The sequence below is a fragment of the Hyperolius riggenbachi genome, chromosome 9, assembly GCF_040937935.1.
Source record: "Hyperolius riggenbachi isolate aHypRig1 chromosome 9, aHypRig1.pri, whole genome shotgun sequence".
Lineage (NCBI taxonomy): Eukaryota > Metazoa > Chordata > Amphibia > Anura > Hyperoliidae > Hyperolius > Hyperolius riggenbachi.
In genome coordinates, this window is record NC_090654.1 from 56,784,122 (window position 1) to 56,803,649 (window position 19,528).

Below are 19,528 nucleotides of genomic sequence, written 5' to 3' on the forward strand. Positions count from 1 at the left end.
AAGGACTCTGTTAAAAAAAGAATATGATAAACTATCTTAGATGGAGATTAACTAATTAGGGCCCTTTTTTATTAAGCACGTTTCGATTTAAAAATTGTATCGTTCCCATTTTGCCGATAGCAACAGCACGGCGATGAACATGTAAATTGCATTGCCGGGTTTTTGCTAGTGCAATTGGTAGTTTCCAGAATTACAATTGTTGGCCTGCATCTTTTTTTGTTTTGTTTGCGTTTCTATGCTTTGTACCTTTTTGGTGAGGATTGGTATGGCTATGGGGAGGAGGAGGCCATTATTAGAATTTGGGGATATATTTAAATCATTTTAAATATGCCCCTGAGTTCTACTCTGCAGGTTGCAACCATTTGTAATCACCAATAAAGTTCTCTTAAGGGCCAGTTCACACTTGGGGTGCTTTAATAAGTAGTTTTTCTGCTCTTTGCTGATAGCCGGTATTCAGCAAAGCACTGCGGTAAATCCTTGCAGTGCCTGTGATGTGCGTATATCGCAAAAGTGCACTGCGTGCAACATTTTGCTGGCAGTTAGAACGCCATTCTCATTCTCTGGAATGAGACCGAAAAACGCAATCACTGTAACATGGAGCCACAATTGCTTGGTAGAAATGCAATTACACTCCATAGGTGATTGCGATTTGCCTTTTGCGATCCCAGTGTTGAACCCGGCCTAAGGGGGACCAGCTGGATCCCAATTATTTATCAGGTGGTTGTTGTGTTCCCCGACTTTGCACTTGATGGTGTAAGAGTGGTACCCCTTAAGACCACCTTTCCCCATCTTCCCTCTCCAAAACGCTATCCCCTATTCCTCTCTCACTCCCATTCCCTAACCCGCCCTAATAGAGTCTACCTTACCATGGTGGGCCGGCTTACAATCCTATTGGCCAAAATGTGATTTAGTTTTAGCCAACTGGATTAGCCAAAGGACTCTGTTGAAAAAAGAATATGATAAACTATCTTAGATGGAGATTAACTAATTTGGGCCCTTTTTTATTAAGCACGTTTCGATTTAAAAATTGTATCGTTCCCATTTTGCCAATAGCAACAGCACGGCGATGAACATGTAAATTGCATTGCCGGGTTTTTGCTAGTGCAATTGGTATTTTCCAGAATTACAATTGTTGGCCTGCATCTTTTTTTGTTTTGTTTGCGTTTCTATGCTTTGTACCTTTTTGGTGAGGATTGGTATGGCTATGGGGAGGAGGAGGCCATTATTAGAATTTGGGGGTGTATTTAAATCATTTTAAATATGCCCCTGAGTTCTACTCTGCAGGTTGCAACAATTTGTAATCACCAATAAAGTTCTCTTAAGGGCCAGTTCACACTTGGGGTGTTTTAATAAGTAGTTTTTCTGCTCTTTGCTGATAGCCGGTATTCAGCAAAGCACTGCGGTAAATCCTTGCAGTGCCTGTGATGTGCGTATATCGCAAAAGTGCACTGCGTGCAACATTTTGCTGGCAGTTAGAATGCCATTCTCATTCTCTGGAATGAGACCGAAAAACGCAATCACTGTAACATGGAGCCACAATTGCTTGGTAGAAATGCAATTACACTCCATAGGTGATTGCGATTTGCCTTTTGCGATCCCAGTGTTGAACCCGGCCTAAGGGGGACCAGCTGGATCGCAATTATTTATCAGGTGGTTGTTGTGTTCCGACTTTGCACTTGATGGTGTAAGAGTGGTACCCCTTAAGACCACCTATCCCCATCTTCCCTCTCCAAAATGCTATCCCCTATTCCTCTCTCACTCCCATTCCCTAACCCGCCCTAATAGAGTCTACCTTACCATGGTGCGCCGGCTTACAATCCTATTGGCCAAAATGTGATTTAGTTTTAGCCAACTGGATTAGCCAAAGGACTCTGTTAAAAAAAGAATATGATAAACTATCTTAGATGGAGATTAACTAATTAGGGCCCTTTTTTATTAAGCACGTTTCGATTTAAAAATTGTATCGTTCCCATTTTGCCGATAGCAACAGCACGGCGATGAACATGTAAATTGCATTGCCGGGTTTTTGCTAGTGCAATTGGTAGTTTCCAGAATTACAATTGTTGGCCTGCATCTTTTTTTGTTTTGTTTGCGTTTCTATGCTTTGTACCTTTTTGGTGAGGATTGGTATGGCTATGGGGAGGAGGAGGCCATTATTAGAATTTGGGGGTGTATTTAAATCATTTTAAATATGCCCCTGAGTTCTACTCTGCAGGTTGCAACAATTTGTAATCACCAATAAAGTTCTCTTAAGGGCCAGTTCACACTTGGGGTGTTTTAATAAGTAGTTTTTCTGCTCTTTGCTGATAGCCGGTATTCAGCAAAGCACTGCGGTAAATCCTTGCAGTGCCTGTGATGTGCGTATATCGCAAAAGTGCACTGCGTGCAACATTTTGCTGGCAGTTAGAACGCCATTCTCATTCTCTGGAATGAGACCGAAAAACGCAATCACTGTAACATGGAGCCACAATTGCTTGGTAGAAATGCAATTACAATCCATAGGTGATTGCGATTTGCCTTTTGCGATCCCAGTGTTGAACCCGGCCTAAGGGGGACCAGCTGGATCCCAATTATTTATCAGGTGGTTGTTGTGTTCCCCGACTTTGCACTTGATGGTGTAAGAGTGGTACCCCTTAAGACCACCTTTCCCCATCTTCCCTCTCCAAAACGCTATCCCCTATTCCTCTCTCACTCCCATTCCCTAACCCGCCCTAATAGAGTCTACCTTACCATGGTGGGCCGGCTTACAATCCTATTGGCCAAAATGTGATTTCGTTTTAGCCAACTGGATTAGCCAAAGGACTCTGTTGACAAAAGAATATGATAAACTATCTTAGATGGAGATTAACTAATTTGGGCCCTTTTTTATTAAGCACGTTTCGATTTAAAAATTGTATCGTTCCCATTTTGCCAATAGCAACAGCACGGCGATGAACATGTAAATTGCATTGCCGGGTTTTTGCTAGTGCAATTGGTATTTTCCAGAATTACAATTGTTGGCCTGCATCTTTTTTTGTTTTGTTTGCGTTTCTATGCTTTGTACCTTTTTGGTGAGGATTGGTATGGCTATGGGGAGGAGGAGGCCATTATTAGAATTTGGGGATATATTTAAATCATTTTAAATATGCCCCTGAGTTCTACTCTGCAGGTTGCAACCATTTGTAATCACCAATAAAGTTCTCTTAAGGGCCAGTTCACACTTGGGGTGCTTTAATAAGTAGTTTTTCTGCTCTTTGCTGATAGCCGGTATTCAGCAAAGCACTGCGGTAAATCCTTGCAGTGCCTGTGATGTGCGTATATCGCAAAAGTGCACTGCAAGCAACATTTTGCTGGCAGTTAGAACGCCATTCTCATTCTCTGGAATGAGACCGAAAAACGCAATCACTGTAACATGGAGCCACAATTGCTTGGTAGAAATGCAATTACACTCCATAGGTGATTGCGATTTGCCTTTTGCGATCCCAGTATTGAACCCGGCCTAAGGGGGACCAGCTGGATCGCAATTATTTATCAGGTGGTTGTTGTGTTCCGACTTTGCACTTGATGGTGTAAGAGTGGTACCCCTTAAGACCACCTATCCCCATCTTCCCTCTCCAAAACGCTATCCCCTATTCCTCTCTCACTCCCATTACCTAACCCGCCCTAATAGAATCTACCTTACCATGGTGCGCCGGCTTAAAATCCTATTGGCCAAAATGTGATTTAGTTTTAGCCAACTGGATTAGCCAAAGGACTCTGTTAAAAAAAGAATATGATAAACTATCTTAGATGGAGATTAACTAATTAGGGCCCTTTTTTATTAAGCACGTTTCGATTTAAAAATTGTATCGTTCCCATTTTGCCGATAGCAACAGCACGGCGATGAACATGTAAATTGCATTGCCGGGTTTTTGCTAGTGCAATTGGTAGTTTCCAGAATTACAATTGTTGGCCTGCATCTTTTTTTGTTTTGTTTGCGTTTCTATGCTTTGTACCTTTTTGGTGAGGATTGGTATGGCTATGGGGAGGAGGAGGCCATTATTAGAATTTGGGGATATATTTAAATCATTTTAAATATGCCCCTGAGTTCTACTCTGCAGGTTGCAACCATTTGTAATCACCAATAAAGTTCTCTTAAGGGCCAGTTCACACTTGGGGTGCTTTAATAAGTAGTTTTTCTGCTCTTTGCTGATAGCCGGTATTCAGCAAAGCACTGCGGTAAATCCTTGCAGTGCCTGTGATGTGCGTATATCGCAAAAGTGCACTGCGTGCAACATTTTGCTGGCAGTTAGAACGCCATTCTCATTCTCTGGAATGAGACCGAAAAACGCAATCACTGTAACATGGAGCCTCAATTGCTTGGTAGAAATGCAATTACACTCCATAGGTGATTGCGATTTGCCTTTTGCGATCCCAGTGTTGAACCCGGCCTAAGGGGGACCAGCTGGATCCCAATTATTTATCAGGTGGTTGTTGTGTTCCCCGACTTTGCACTTGATGGTGTAAGAGTGGTACCCCTTAAGACCACCTTTCCCCATCTTCCCTCTCCAAAACGCTATCCCCTATTCCTCTCTCACTCCCATTCCCTAACCCGCCCTAATAGAGTCTACCTTACCATGGTGGGCCGGCTTACAATCCTATTGGCCAAAATGTGATTTAGTTTTAGCCAACTGGATTAGCCAAAGGACTCTGTTGAAAAAAGAATATGATAAACTATCTTAGATGGAGATTAACTAATTTGGGCCCTTTTTTATTAAGCACGTTTCGATTTAAAAATTGTATCGTTCCCATTTTGCCAATAGCAACAGCACGGCGATGAACATGTAAATTGCATTGCCGGGTTTTTGCTAGTGCAATTGGTATTTTCCAGAATTACAATTGTTGGCCTGCATCTTTTTTTGTTTTGTTTGCGTTTCTATGCTTTGTACCTTTTTGGTGAGGATTGGTATGGCTATGGGGAGGAGGAGGCCATTATTAGAATTTGGGGGTGTATTTAAATCATTTTAAATATGCCCCTGAGTTCTACTCTGCAGGTTGCAACAATTTGTAATCACCAATAAAGTTCTCTTAAGGGCCAGTTCACACTTGGGGTGTTTTAATAAGTAGTTTTTCTGCTCTTTGCTGATAGCCGGTATTCAGCAAAGCACTGCGGTAAATCCTTGCAGTGCCTGTGATGTGCGTATATCGCAAAAGTGCACTGCGTGCAACATTTTGCTGGCAGTTAGAATGCCATTCTCATTCTCTGGAATGAGACCGAAAAACGCAATCACTGTAACATGGAGCCACAATTGCTTGGTAGAAATGCAATTACAATCCATAGGTGATTGCGATTTGCCTTTTGCGATCCCAGTGTTGAACCCGGCCTAAGGGGGACCAGCTGGATCCCAATTATTTATCAGGTGGTTGTTGTGTTCCCCGACTTTGCACTTGATGGTGTAAGAGTGGTACCCCTTAAGACCACCTTTCCCCATCTTCCCTCTCCAAAACGCTATCCCCTATTCCTCTCTCACTCCCATTCCCTAACCCACCCTAATAGAGTCTACCTTACCATGGTGGGCCGGCTTACAATCCTATTGGCCAAAATGTGATTTCGTTTTAGCCAACTGGATTAGCCAAAGGACTCTGTTGACAAAAGAATATGATAAACTATCTTAGATGGAGATTAACTAATTTGGGCCCTTTTTTATTAAGCACGTTTCGATTTAAAAATTGTATCGTTCCCATTTTGCCAATAGCAACAGCACGGTGATGAACATGTAAATTGCATTGCCGGGTTTTTGCTAGTGCAATTGGTATTTTCCAGAATTACAATTGTTGGCCTGCATCTTTTTTTGTTTTGTTTGCGTTTCTATGCTTTGTACCTTTTTGGTGAGGATTGGTATGGCTATGGGGAGGAGGAGGCCATTATTAGAATTTGGGGATATATTTAAATCATTTTAAATATGCCCCTGAGTTCTACTCTGCAGGTTGCAACCATTTGTAATCACCAATAAAGTTCTCTTAAGGGCCAGTTCACACTTGGGGTGCTTTAATAAGTAGTTTTTCTGCTCTTTGCTGATAGCCGGTATTCAGCAAAGCACTGCGGTAAATCCTTGCAGTGCCTGTGATGTGCGTATATCGCAAAAGTGCACTGCAAGCAACATTTTGCTGGCAGTTAGAACGCCATTCTCATTCTCTGGAATGAGACCGAAAAACGCAATCACTGTAACATGGAGCCACAATTGCTTGGTAGAAATGCAATTACACTCCATAGGTGATTGCGATTTGCCTTTTGCGATCCCAGTGTTGAACCCGGCCTAAGGGGGACCAGCTGGATCCCAATTATTTATCAGGTGGTTGTTGTGTTCCGACTTTGCACTTGATGGTGTAAGAGTGGTACCCCTTAAGACCACCTATCCCCATCTTCCCTCTCCAAAACGCTATCCCCTATTCCTCTCTCACTCCCATTCCCTAACCCGCCCTAATAGAGTCTACCTTACCATGGTGCGCCGGCTTACAATCCTATTGGCCAAAATGTGATTTAGTTTTAGCCAACTGGATTAGCCAAAGGACTCTGTTAAAAAAAGAATATGATAAACTATCTTAGATGGAGATTAACTAATTAGGGCCCTTTTTTATTAAGCACGTTTCGATTTAAAAATTGTATCGTTCCCATTTTGCCGATAGCAACAGCACGGCGATGAACATGTAAATTGCATTGCCGGGTTTTTGCTAGTGCAATTGGTAGTTTCCAGAATTACAATTGTTGGCCTGCATCTTTTTTTGTTTTGTTTGCGTTTCTATGCTTTGTACCTTTTTGGTGAGGATTGGTATGGCTATGGGGAGGAGGAGGCCATTATTAGAATTTGGGGATATATTTAAATCATTTTAAATATGCCCCTGAGTTCTACTCTGCAGGTTGCAACCATTTGTAATCACCAATAAAGTTCTCTTAAGGGCCAGTTCACACTTGGGGTGCTTTAATAAGTAGTTTTTCTGCTCTTTGCTGATAGCCGGTATTCAGCAAAGCACTGCGGTAAATCCTTGCAGTGCCTGTGATGTGCGTATATCGCAAAAGTGCACTGCGTGCAACATTTTGCTGGCAGTTAGAACGCCATTCTCATTCTCTGGAATGAGACCGAAAAATGCAATCACTGTAACATGGAGCCACAATTGCTTGGTAGAAATGCAATTACACTCCATAGGTGATTGCGATTTGCCTTTTGCGATCCCAGTGTTGAACCCGGCCTAAGGGGGACCAGCTGGATCCCAATTATTTATCAGGTGGTTGATGTGTTCCCCGACTTTGCACTTGATGGTGTAAGAGTGGTACCCCTTAAGACCACCTTTCCCCATCTTCCCTCTCCAAAACGCTATCCCCTATTCCTCTCTCACTCCCATTCCCTAACCCGCCCTAATAGAGTCTACCTTACCACGGTGGGCCGGCTTACAATCCTATTGGCCAAAATGTGATTTAGTTTTAGCCAACTGGATTAGCCAAAGGACTCTGTTGAAAAAAGAATATGATAAACTATCTTAGATGGAGATTAACTAATTTGGGCCCTTTTTTATTAAGCACGTTTCGATTTAAAAATTGTATCGTTCCCATTTTGCCAATAGCAACAGCACGGCGATGAACATGTAAATTGCATTGCCGGGTTTTTGCTAGTGCAATTGGTATTTTCCAGAATTACAATTGTTGGCCTGCATCTTTTTTTGTTTTGTTTGCGTTTCTATGCTTTGTACCTTTTTGGTGAGGATTGGTATGGCTATGGGGAGGAGGCCATTATTAGAATTTGGGGGTATATTTAAATCATTTTAAATATGCCCCTGAGTTCTACTCTGCAGGTTGCAACAATTTGTAATCACCAATAAAGTTCTCTTAAGGGCCAGTTCACGCTTGGGGTGCTTTAATAAGTAGTTTTTCTGCTCTTTGCTGATAGCCGGTATTCAGCAAAGCACTGCGGTAAATCCTTGCAGTGCCTGTGATGTGCGTATATCGCAAAAGTGCACTGCGTGCAACATTTTGCTGGCAGTTAGAACGCCATTCTCATTCTCTGGAATGAGACCGAAAAACGCAATCACTGTAACATGGAGCCACAATTGCTTGGTAGAAATGCAATTACACTCCATAGGTGATTGCGATTTGCCTTTTGCGATCCCAGTATTGAACCCGGCCTAAGGGGGACCAGCTGGATCGCAATTATTTATCAGGTGGTTGTTGTGTTCCGACTTTGCACTTGATGGTGTAAGAGTGGTACCCCTTAAGACCACCTATCCCCATCTTCCCTCTCCAAAACGCTATCCCCTATTCCTCTCTCACTCCCATTACCTAACCCGCCCTAATAGAATCTACCTTACCATGGTGCGCCGGCTTAAAATCCTATTGGCCAAAATGTGATTTAGTTTTAGCCAACTGGATTAGCCAAAGGACTCTGTTAAAAAAAGAATATGATAAACTATCTTAGATGGAGATTAACTAATTAGGGCCCTTTTTTATTAAGCACGTTTCGATTTAAAAATTGTATCGTTCCCATTTTGCCGATAGCAACAGCACGGCGATGAACATGTAAATTGCATTGCCGGGTTTTTACTAGTGCAATTGGTAGTTTCCAGAATTACAATTGTTGGCCTGCATCTTTTTTTGTTTTGTTTGCGTTTCTATGCTTTGTACCTTTTTGGTGAGGATTGGTATGGCTATGGGGAGGAGGAGGCCATTATTAGAATTTGGGGATATATTTAAATCATTTTAAATATGCCCCTGAGTTCTACTCTGCAGGTTGCAACCATTTGTAATCACCAATAAAGTTCTCTTAAGGGCCAGTTCACACTTGGGGTGCTTTAATAAGTAGTTTTTCTGCTCTCTGCTGATAGCCGGTATTCAGCAAAGCACTGCGGTAAATCCTTGCAGTGCCTGTGATGTGCGTATATCGCAAAAGTGCACTGCGTGCAACATTTTGCTGGCAGTTAGAATGCCATTCTCATTCTCTGGAATGAGACCGAAAAACGCAATCACTGTAACATGGAGCCACAATTGCTTGGTAGAAATGCAATTACAATCCATAGGTGATTGCGATTTGCCTTTTGCGATCCCAGTGTTGAACCCGGCCTAAGGGGGACCAGCTGGATCCCAATTATTTATCAGGTGGTTGTTGTGTTCCCCGACTTTGCACTTGATGGTGTAAGAGTGGTACCCCTTAAGACCACCTTTCCCCATCTTCCCTCTCCAAAACGCTATCCCCTATTCCTCTCTCACTCCCATTCCCTAACCCGCCCTAATAGAGTCTACCTTACCATGGTGGGCCGGCTTACAATCCTATTGGCCAAAATGTGATTTCGTTTTAGCCAACTGGATTAGCCAAAGGACTCTGTTGACAAAAGAATATGATAAACTATCTTAGATGGAGATTAACTAATTTGGGCCCTTTTTTATTAAGCACGTTTCGATTTAAAAATTGTATCGTTCCCATTTTGCCAATAGCAACAGCACGGCGATGAACATGTAAATTGCATTGCCGGGTTTTTGCTAGTGCAATTGGTATTTTCCAGAATTACAATTGTTGGCCTGCATCTTTTTTTGTTTTGTTTGCGTTTCTATGCTTTGTACCTTTTTGGTGAGGATTGGTATGGCTATGGGGAGGAGGAGGCCATTATTAGAATTTGGGGATATATTTAAATCATTTTAAATATGCCCCTGAGTTCTACTCTGCAGGTTGCAACCATTTGTAATCACCAATAAAGTTCTCTTAAGGGCCAGTTCACACTTGGGGTGCTTTAATAAGTAGTTTTTCTGCTCTTTGCTGATAGCCGGTATTCAGCAAAGCACTGCGGTAAATCCTTGCAGTGCCTGTGATGTGCGTATATCGCAAAAGTGCACTGCGTGCAACATTTTGCTGGCAGTTAGAACGCCATTCTCATTCTCTGGAATGAGACCGAAAAACGCAATCACTGTAACATGGAGCCACAATTGCTTGGTAGAAATGCAATTACACTCCATAGGTGATTGCGATTTGCCTTTTGCGATCCCAGTGTTGAACCCGGCCTAAGGGGGACCAGCTGGATCCCAATTATTTATCAGGTGGTTGTTGTGTTCCGACTTTGCACTTGATGGTGTAAGAGTGGTACCCCTTAAGACCACCTATCCCCATCTTCCCTCTCCAAAACGCTATCCCCTATTCCTCTCTCACTCCCATTCCCTAACCCGCCCTAATAGAGTCTACCTTACCATGGTGCGCCGGCTTACAATCCTATTGGCCAAAATGTGATTTAGTTTTAGCCAACTGGATTAGCCAAAGGACTCTGTTAAAAAAAGAATATGATAAACTATCTTAGATGGAGATTAACTAATTAGGGCCCTTTTTTATTAAGCACGTTTCGATTTAAAAATTGTATCGTTCCCATTTTGCCGATAGCAACAGCACGGCGATGAACATGTAAATTGCATTGCCGGGTTTTTGCTAGTGCAATTGGTAGTTTCCAGAATTACAATTGTTGGCCTGCATCTTTTTTTGTTTTGTTTGCGTTTCTATGCTTTGTACCTTTTTGGTGAGGATTGGTATGGCTATGGGGAGGAGGAGGCCATTATTAGAATTTGGGGATATATTTAAATCATTTTAAATATGCCCCTGAGTTCTACTCTGCAGGTTGCAACCATTTCTAATCACCAATAAAGTTCTCTTAAGGGCCAGTTCACACTTGGGGTGCTTTAATAAGTAGTTTTTCTGCTCTTTGCTGATAGCCGGTATTCAGCAAAGCACTGCGGTAAATCCTTGCAGTGCCTGTGATGTGCGTATATCGCAAAAGTGCACTGCGTGCAACATTTTGCTGGCAGTTAGAACGCCATTCTCATTCTCTGGAATGAGACCGAAAAATGCAATCACTGTAACATGGAGCCACAATTGCTTGGTAGAAATGCAATTACACTCCATAGGTGATTGCGATTTGCCTTTTGCGATCCCAGTGTTGAACCCGGCCTAAGGGGGACCAGCTGGATCCCAATTATTTATCAGGTGGTTGATGTGTTCCCCGACTTTGCACTTGATGGTGTAAGAGTGGTACCCCTTAAGACCACCTTTCCCCATCTTCCCTCTCCAAAACGCTATCCCCTATTCCTCTCTCACTCCCATTCCCTAACCCGCCCTAATAGAGTCTACCTTACCACGGTGGGCCGGCTTACAATCCTATTGGCCAAAATGTGATTTAGTTTTAGCCAACTGGATTAGCCAAAGGACTCTGTTGAAAAAAGAATATGATAAACTATCTTAGATGGAGATTAACTAATTTGGGCCCTTTTTTATTAAGCACGTTTCGATTTAAAAATTGTATCGTTCCCATTTTGCCAATAGCAACAGCACGGCGATGAACATGTAAATTGCATTGCCGGGTTTTTGCTAGTGCAATTGGTATTTTCCAGAATTACAATTGTTGGCCTGCATCTTTTTTTGTTTTGTTTGCGTTTCTATGCTTTGTACCTTTTTGGTGAGGATTGGTATGGCTATGGGGAGGAGGCCATTATTAGAATTTGGGGGTATATTTAAATCATTTTAAATATGCCCCTGAGTTCTACTCTGCAGGTTGCAACAATTTGTAATCACCAATAAAGTTCTCTTAAGGGCCAGTTCACGCTTGGGGTGCTTTAATAAGTAGTTTTTCTGCTCTTTGCTGATAGCCGGTATTCAGCAAAGCACTGCGGTAAATCCTTGCAGTGCCTGTGATGTGCGTATATCGCAAAAGTGCACTGCGTGCAACATTTTGCTGGCAGTTAGAACGCCATTCTCATTCTCTGGAATGAGACCGAAAAACGCAATCACTGTAACATGGAGCCACAATTGCTTGGTAGAAATGCAATTACACTCCATAGGTGATTGCGATTTGCCTTTTGCGATCCCAGTATTGAACCCGGCCTAAGGGGGACCAGCTGGATCGCAATTATTTATCAGGTGGTTGTTGTGTTCCGACTTTGCACTTGATGGTGTAAGAGTGGTACCCCTTAAGACCACCTATCCCCATCTTCCCTCTCCAAAACGCTATCCCCTATTCCTCTCTCACTCCCATTACCTAACCCGCCCTAATAGAATCTACCTTACCATGGTGCGCCGGCTTAAAATCCTATTGGCCAAAATGTGATTTAGTTTTAGCCAACTGGATTAGCCAAAGGACTCTGTTAAAAAAAGAATATGATAAACTATCTTAGATGGAGATTAACTAATTAGGGCCCTTTTTTATTAAGCACGTTTCGATTTAAAAATTGTATCGTTCCCATTTTGCCGATAGCAACAGCACGGCGATGAACATGTAAATTGCATTGCCGGGTTTTTACTAGTGCAATTGGTAGTTTCCAGAATTACAATTGTTGGCCTGCATCTTTTTTTGTTTTGTTTGCGTTTCTATGCTTTGTACCTTTTTGGTGAGGATTGGTATGGCTATGGGGAGGAGGAGGCCATTATTAGAATTTGGGGATATATTTAAATCATTTTAAATATGCCCCTGAGTTCTACTCTGCAGGTTGCAACCATTTGTAATCACCAATAAAGTTCTCTTAAGGGCCAGTTCACACTTGGGGTGCTTTAATAAGTAGTTTTTCTGCTCTCTGCTGATAGCCGGTATTCAGCAAAGCACTGCGGTAAATCCTTGCAGTGCCTGTGATGTGTGTATATCGCAAAAGTGCACTGCGTGCAACATTTTGCTGGCAGTTAGAACGCCATTCTCATTCTCTGGAATGAGACCGAAAAACGCAATCACTGTAACATGGAGCCACAATTGCTTGGTAGAAATGCAATTACACTCCATAGGTGATTGCGATTTGCCTTTTGCGATCCCAGTGTTGAACCCGGCCTAAGGGGGACCCGCTGGATCCCAATTATTTATCAGGTGGTCGTTGTGTTCCCCGACTTTGCACTTGATGGTGTAAGAGTGGTACCCCTTAAGACCACCTATCCCCATCTTCCCTCTCCAAAACGCTATCCCCTATTCCTCTCTCACTCCCATTCCCTAACCCACCCTAATAGAGTCTACCTTACCATGGTGGGCCGGCTTACAATCCTATTGGCCAAAATGTGATTTCGTTTTAGCCAACTGGATTAGCCAAAGGACTCTGTTGAAAAAAGAATATGATAAACTATCTTAGATGGAGATTAACTAATTTGGGCCCTTTTTTATTAAGCACGTTTCGATTTAAAAATTGTATCGTTCCCATTTTGCCAATAGCAACAGCACGGCGATGAACATGTAAATTGTATTGCCGGGTTTTTGCTAGTGCAATTGGTATTTTCCAGAATTACAATTGTTGGCCTGCATCTTTTTTTGTTTTGTTTGCGTTTCTATGCTTTGTACCTTTTTGGTGAGGATTGGTATGGCTATGGGGAGGAGGAGGCCATTATTAGAATTTGGGGATATATTAAAATCATTTTAAATATGCCCCTGAGTTCTACTCTGCAGGTTGCAACCATTTGTAATCACCAATAAAGTTCTCTTAAGGGCCAGTTCACACTTGGGGTGCTTTAATAAGTAGTTTTTCTGCTCTTTGCTGATAGCCAGTATTCAGCAAAGCACTGCGGTAAATCCTTGCAGTGCCTGTGATGTGCGTATATCGCAAAAGTGCACTGCGTGCAACATTTTGCTGGCAGTTAGAACGCCATTCTCATTCTCTGGAATGAGACCGAAAAACGCAATCACTGTAACATGGAGCCACAATTGCTTGGTAGAAATGCAATTACACTCCATAGGTGATTGCGATTTGCCTTTTGCGATCCCAGTGTTGAACCCGGCCTTAGGGGGACCAGCTGGATCCCAATTATTTATCAGGTGGTCGTTGTGTTCCCCGACTTTGCACTTGATGGTGTAAGAGTGGTACCCCTTAAGACCACCTTTCCCCATCTTCCCTCTCCAAAACGCTATCCCCTATTCCTCTCTCACTCCCATTCCCTAACCCGCCCTAATAGAGTCTACCTTACCATGGTGGGCCGGCTTACAATCCTATTGGCCAAAATGTGATTTAGTTTTAGCCAACTGGATTAGCCAAAGGACTCTGTTGAAAAAAGAATATGATAAACTATCTTAGATGGAGATTAACCAATTAGGGCCCTTTTTTATTAAGCACGTTTCGATTTAAAAATTGTATCGTTCCTATTTTGCCAATAGCAACAGCACAGCGATGAACATGTAAATTGCATTGCCGGGTTTTTGCTAGTGCAATTGGTATTTTCCAGAATTACAATTGTTGGCCTGCATCTTTTTTTGTTTTGTTTGCGTTTCTATGCTTTGTACCTTTTTGGTGAGGATTGGTATGGCTATGGGGAGGAGGAGGCCATTATTAGAATTTGGGGGTATATTTAAATCATTTTAAATATGCCCCTGAGTTCTACTCTGCAGGTTGCAACCATTTGTAATCACCAATAAAGTTCTCTTAAGGGCCAGTTCACACTTGGGGTGCTTTAATAAGTAGTTTTTCTGCTCTTTGCTGATAGCCGGTATTCAGCAAAGCACTGCGGTAAATCCTTGCAGTGCCTGTGATGTGCGTATATCGCAAAAGTGCACTGCAAGCAACATTTTGCTGGCAGTTAAAACGCCATTCTCATTCTCTGGAATGAGACCGAAAAACGCAATCACTGTAACATGGAGCCACAATTGCTTGGTAGAAATGCAATTACACTCCATAGGTGATTGCGATTTGCCTTTTGCGATCCCAGTGTTGAACCCGGCCTAAGGGGGACCAGCTGGATCGCAATTATTTATCAGGTGGTCGTTGTGTTCCCCGACTTTGCACTTGATGGTGTAAGAGTGGTACCCCTTAAGACCACCTATCCCCATCTTCCCTCTCCAAAATGCTATCCCCTATTCCTCTCTCACTCCCATTCCCTAACCCGCCCTAATAGAGTCTACCTTACCATGGTGCGCCGGCTTACAATCCTATTGGCCAAAATGTGATTTAGTTTTAGCCAACTGGATTAGCCAAAGGACTCTGTTAAAAAAAGAATATGATAAACTATCTTAGATGGAGATTAACTAATTAGGGCCCTTTTTTATTAAGCACGTTTCGATTTAAAAATTGTATCGTTCCCATATTGCCGATAGCAACAGCACGGCGATGAACATGTAAATTGCATTGCCGGGTTTTTGCTAGTGCAATTGGTAGTTTCCAGAATTACAATTGTTGGCCTGCATCTTTTTTTGTTTTGTTTGCGTTTCTATGCTTTGTACCTTTTTGGTGAGGATTGGTATGGCTATGGGGAGGAGGAGGAGGCCATTATTAGAATTTGGGGGTATATTTAAATCATTTTAAATATGCCCCTGAGTTCTACTCTGCAGGTTGGAACAATTTGTAATCACCAATAAAGTTCTCTTAAGGGCCAGTTCACACTTGGGGTGCTTTAATAAGTAGTTTTTCTGCTCTTTGCTGATAGCCGGTATTCAGCAAAGCACTGCGGTAAATCCTTGCAGTGCCTGTGATGTGCGTATATCGCAAAACTGCACTGCGTGCAACATTTTGCTGGCAGTTAGAACGCCATTCTCATTCTCTGGAATGAGACCGAAAAACGCAATCACTGTAACATGGAGCCACAATTGCTTGGTAGAAATGCAATTACACTCCATAGGTGATTGCGATTTGCCTTTTGCGATCCCAGTGTTGAACCCGGCCTAAGGGGGACCAGCTGGATCCCAATTATTTATCAGGTGGTCGTTGTGTTCCCCGACTTTGCACTTGATGGTGTAAGAGTGGTACCCCTTAAGACCACCTATCCCCATCTTCCCTCTCCAAAATGCTATCCCCTATTCCTCTCTCACTCCCATTCCCTAACCCGCCCTAATAGAGTCTACCTTACCATGGTGGGCCGGCTTACAATCCTATTGGCCAAAATGTGATTTAGTTTTAGCCAACTGGATTAGCCAAAGGACTCTGTTAAAAAAAAGAATATGATAAACTATCTTAGATGGAGATTAACTAATTAGGGCCCTTTTTTATTAAGCACGTTTCGATTTAAAAATTGTATCGTTCCCATTTTGCCGATAGCAACAGCACGGCGATGAACATGTAAATTGCATTGCCGGGTTTTTGCTCGTGCAATTGGTAGTTTCCAGAATTACAATTGTTGGCCTGCATCTTTTTTTGTTTTGTTTGCGTTTCTATGCTTTGTACCTTTTTGGTGAGGATTGGTATGGCTATGGGGAGGAGGAGGCCATTATTAGAATTTGGGGATATATTTAAATCATTTTAAATATGCCCCTGAGTTCTACTCTGCAGGTTGCAACCATTTGTAATCACCAATAAAGTTCTCTTAAGGGCCAGTTCACACTTGGGGTGCTTTAATAAGTAGTTTTTCTGCTCTTTGCTGATAGCCGGTATTCAGCAAAGCACTGCGGTAAATCCTTGCAGTGCCTGTGATGTGCGTATATCGCAGAAGTGCACTGCGTGCAACATTTTGCTGGCAGTTAGAACGCCATTCTCATTCTCTGGAATGAGACCGAAAAACGCAATCACTGTAACATGGAGCCACAATTGCTTGGTAGAAATGCAATTACACTCCATAGGTGATTGCGATTTGCCTTTTGCGATCCCAGTGTTGAACCCGGCCTAAGGGGGACCAGCTGGATCCCAATTATTTATCAGGAGGTCGTTGTGTTCCCCGACTTTGCACTTGATGGTGTAAGAGTGGTACCCCTTAAGACCACCTATCCCCATCTTCCCTCTCCAAAACGCTATCCCCTATTCCTCTCTCACTCCCATTCCCTAACCCGCCCTAATAGAGTCTACCTTACCATGGTGGGCCGGCTTACAATCCTATTGGCCAAAATGTGATTTAGTTTTAGCCAACTGGATTAGCCAAAGGACTCTGTTAAAAAAAGAATATAATAAACGATCTTAGATGGAGATTAACCAATAAGGGCCCTTTTTTATTACGCACGTTTCGATTTAAAAATTGTATAGTTCCCATTTTGCCGATAGCAACAGCACGGCGATGAACATGTAAATTGCATTGCCGGGTTTTTGCTAGTGCAATTGGTAGTTTCCAGAATTACAATTGTTGGCCTGCATATTTTTTTGTTTTGTTTGCGTTTCTATGCTTTGTACCTTTTTGGTGAGGATTGGTATGGCTATGGGGAGGAGGAGGCCATTATTAGAATTTGGGGGTATATTTAAATCATTTTAAATATGCCCCTGAGTTCTACTCTGCAGGTTGCAACAATTTGTAATCACAAATAAAGTTCTCTTAAGGGCCAGTTCACACTTGGGGTGCTTTAATAAGTAATTTTTCTGCTCTTTGCTGATAGCCGGTATTCAGCAAAGCACTGCGGTAAATCCTTGCAGTGCCTGTGATGTGCGTATATCGCAAAACTGCACTGCGTGCAACATTTTGCTGGCAGTTAGAACGCCATTCTCATTCTCTGGAATGAGACCGAAAAACGCAATCACTGTAACATGGAGCCACAATTGCTTGGTAGAAATGCAATTACACTCCATAGGTGATTGCGATTTGCCTTTTGCGATCCCAGTGTTGAACCCGGCCTAAGGGGGACCAGCTGGATCCCAATTATTTATCAGGTGGTCGTTGTGTTCCCCGACTTTGCACTTGATGGTGTAAGAGTGGTACCCCTTAAGACCACCTATCCCCATCTTCCCTCTCCAAAATGCTATCCCCTATTCCTCTCTCACTCCCATTCCCTAACCCGCCCTAATAGAGTCTACCTTACCATGGTGGGCCGGCTTACAATCCTATTGGCCAAAATGTGATTTAGTTTTAGCCAACTGGATTAGCCAAAGGACTCTGTTAAAAAAAAGAATATGATAAACTATCTTAGATGGAGATTAACTAATTAGGGCCCTTTTTTATTAAGCACGTTTCGATTTAAAAATTGTATCGTTCCCATTTTGCCGATAGCAACAGCACGGCGATGAACATGTAAATTGCATTGCCGGGTTTTTGCTCGTGCAATTGGTAGTTTCCAGAATTACAATTGTTGGCCTGCATCTTTTTTTGTTTTGTTTGCGTTTCTATGCTTTGTACCTTTTTTGGTGAGGATTGGTATGGCTATGGGGAGGAGGAGGCCATTATTAGAATTTGGGGATATATTTAAATCATTTTAAATATGCCCCTGAGTTCTACTCTGCAGGTTGCAACCATTTGTAATCACCAATAAAGTTCTCTTAAGGGCCAGTTCACACTTGGGGTGCTTTAATAAGTAGTTTTTCTGCTCTTTGCTGATAGCCGGTATTCAGCAAAGCACTGCGGTAAATCCTTGCAGTGCCTGTGATGTGCGTATATCGCAAAAGTGCACTGCGTGCAACATTTTGCTGGCAGTTAGAACGCCATTCTCATTCTCTGGAATGAGACAGAAAAACGCAATCACTGTAACATGGAGCCACAATTGCTTGGTAGAGATGCAATTACACTCCATAGGTGATTGCGATTTGCCTTTTGCGATCCCAGTGTTGAACCCGGCCTAAGGGGGACCAGCTGGATCCCAATTATTTATCAGGTGGTCGTTGTGTTCCCCGACTTTGCACTTGATGGTGTAAGAGTGGTACCCCTTAAGACCACCTATCCCCATCTTCCCTCTCCAAAACGCTATCCCCTATTCCTCTCTCACTCCCATTCCCTAACCCGCCCTAATAGAGTCTACCTTACCATGGTGGGCCGGCTTATAATCCTATTGGCCAAAATGTGATTTAGTTTTAGCCAACTGGATTAGCCAAAGGACTCTGTTAAAAAAAGAATATAATAAACGATCTTAGATGGAGATTAACCAATATGGGCCCTTTTTTATTAAGCACGTTTCGATTTAAAAATTGTATTGTTCCCATTTTGCCAATAGCAACAGCACGGCGATGAACATGTAAATTGCATTGCCGGGTTTTTGCTAGTGCAATTGGTAGTTTCCAGAATTACAATTGTTGGCCTGCATCTTTTTTTGTTTTGTTTGCGTTTCTATGCTTTGTACCTTTTTGGTGAGGATTGGTATGGCTATGGGGAGGAGGAGGCCATTATTAGAATTTGGGGGTATATTTAAATCATTTTAAATATGCCCCTGAGTTCTACTCTGCAGGTTGGAACAATTTGTAATCACCAATAAAGTTCTCTTAAGGGCCAGTTCACACTTGGGGTGCTTTAATAAGTAGTTTTTCTGCTCTTTGCTGATAGCCGGTATTCAGCAAAGCACTGCGGTAAATCCTTGCAGTGCCTGTGATGTGCGTATATCGCAAAAGTGCACTGCGTGCAACATTTTGCTGGCAGTTAGAATGCCATTCTCATTCTCTGGAATGAGACAGAAAAACGCAATCACTGTAACATGGAGCCACAATTGCTTGGTAGAAATGCAATTACACTCCATAGGTGATTGCGATTTGCCTTTTGCGATCCCAGTGTTGAACCCGGCCTGAGGGGGACCAGCTGGATCCCAATTATTTATCAGGAGGTCGTTGTGTTCCCCGACTTTGCACTTGATGGTGTAAGAGTGGTACCCCTTAAGACCACCTATCCCCATCTTCCCTCTCCAAAACGCTATCCCCTATTCCTCTCTCACTCCCATTCCCTAACCCGCCCTAATAGAGTCTACCTTACCATGGTGGGCCGGC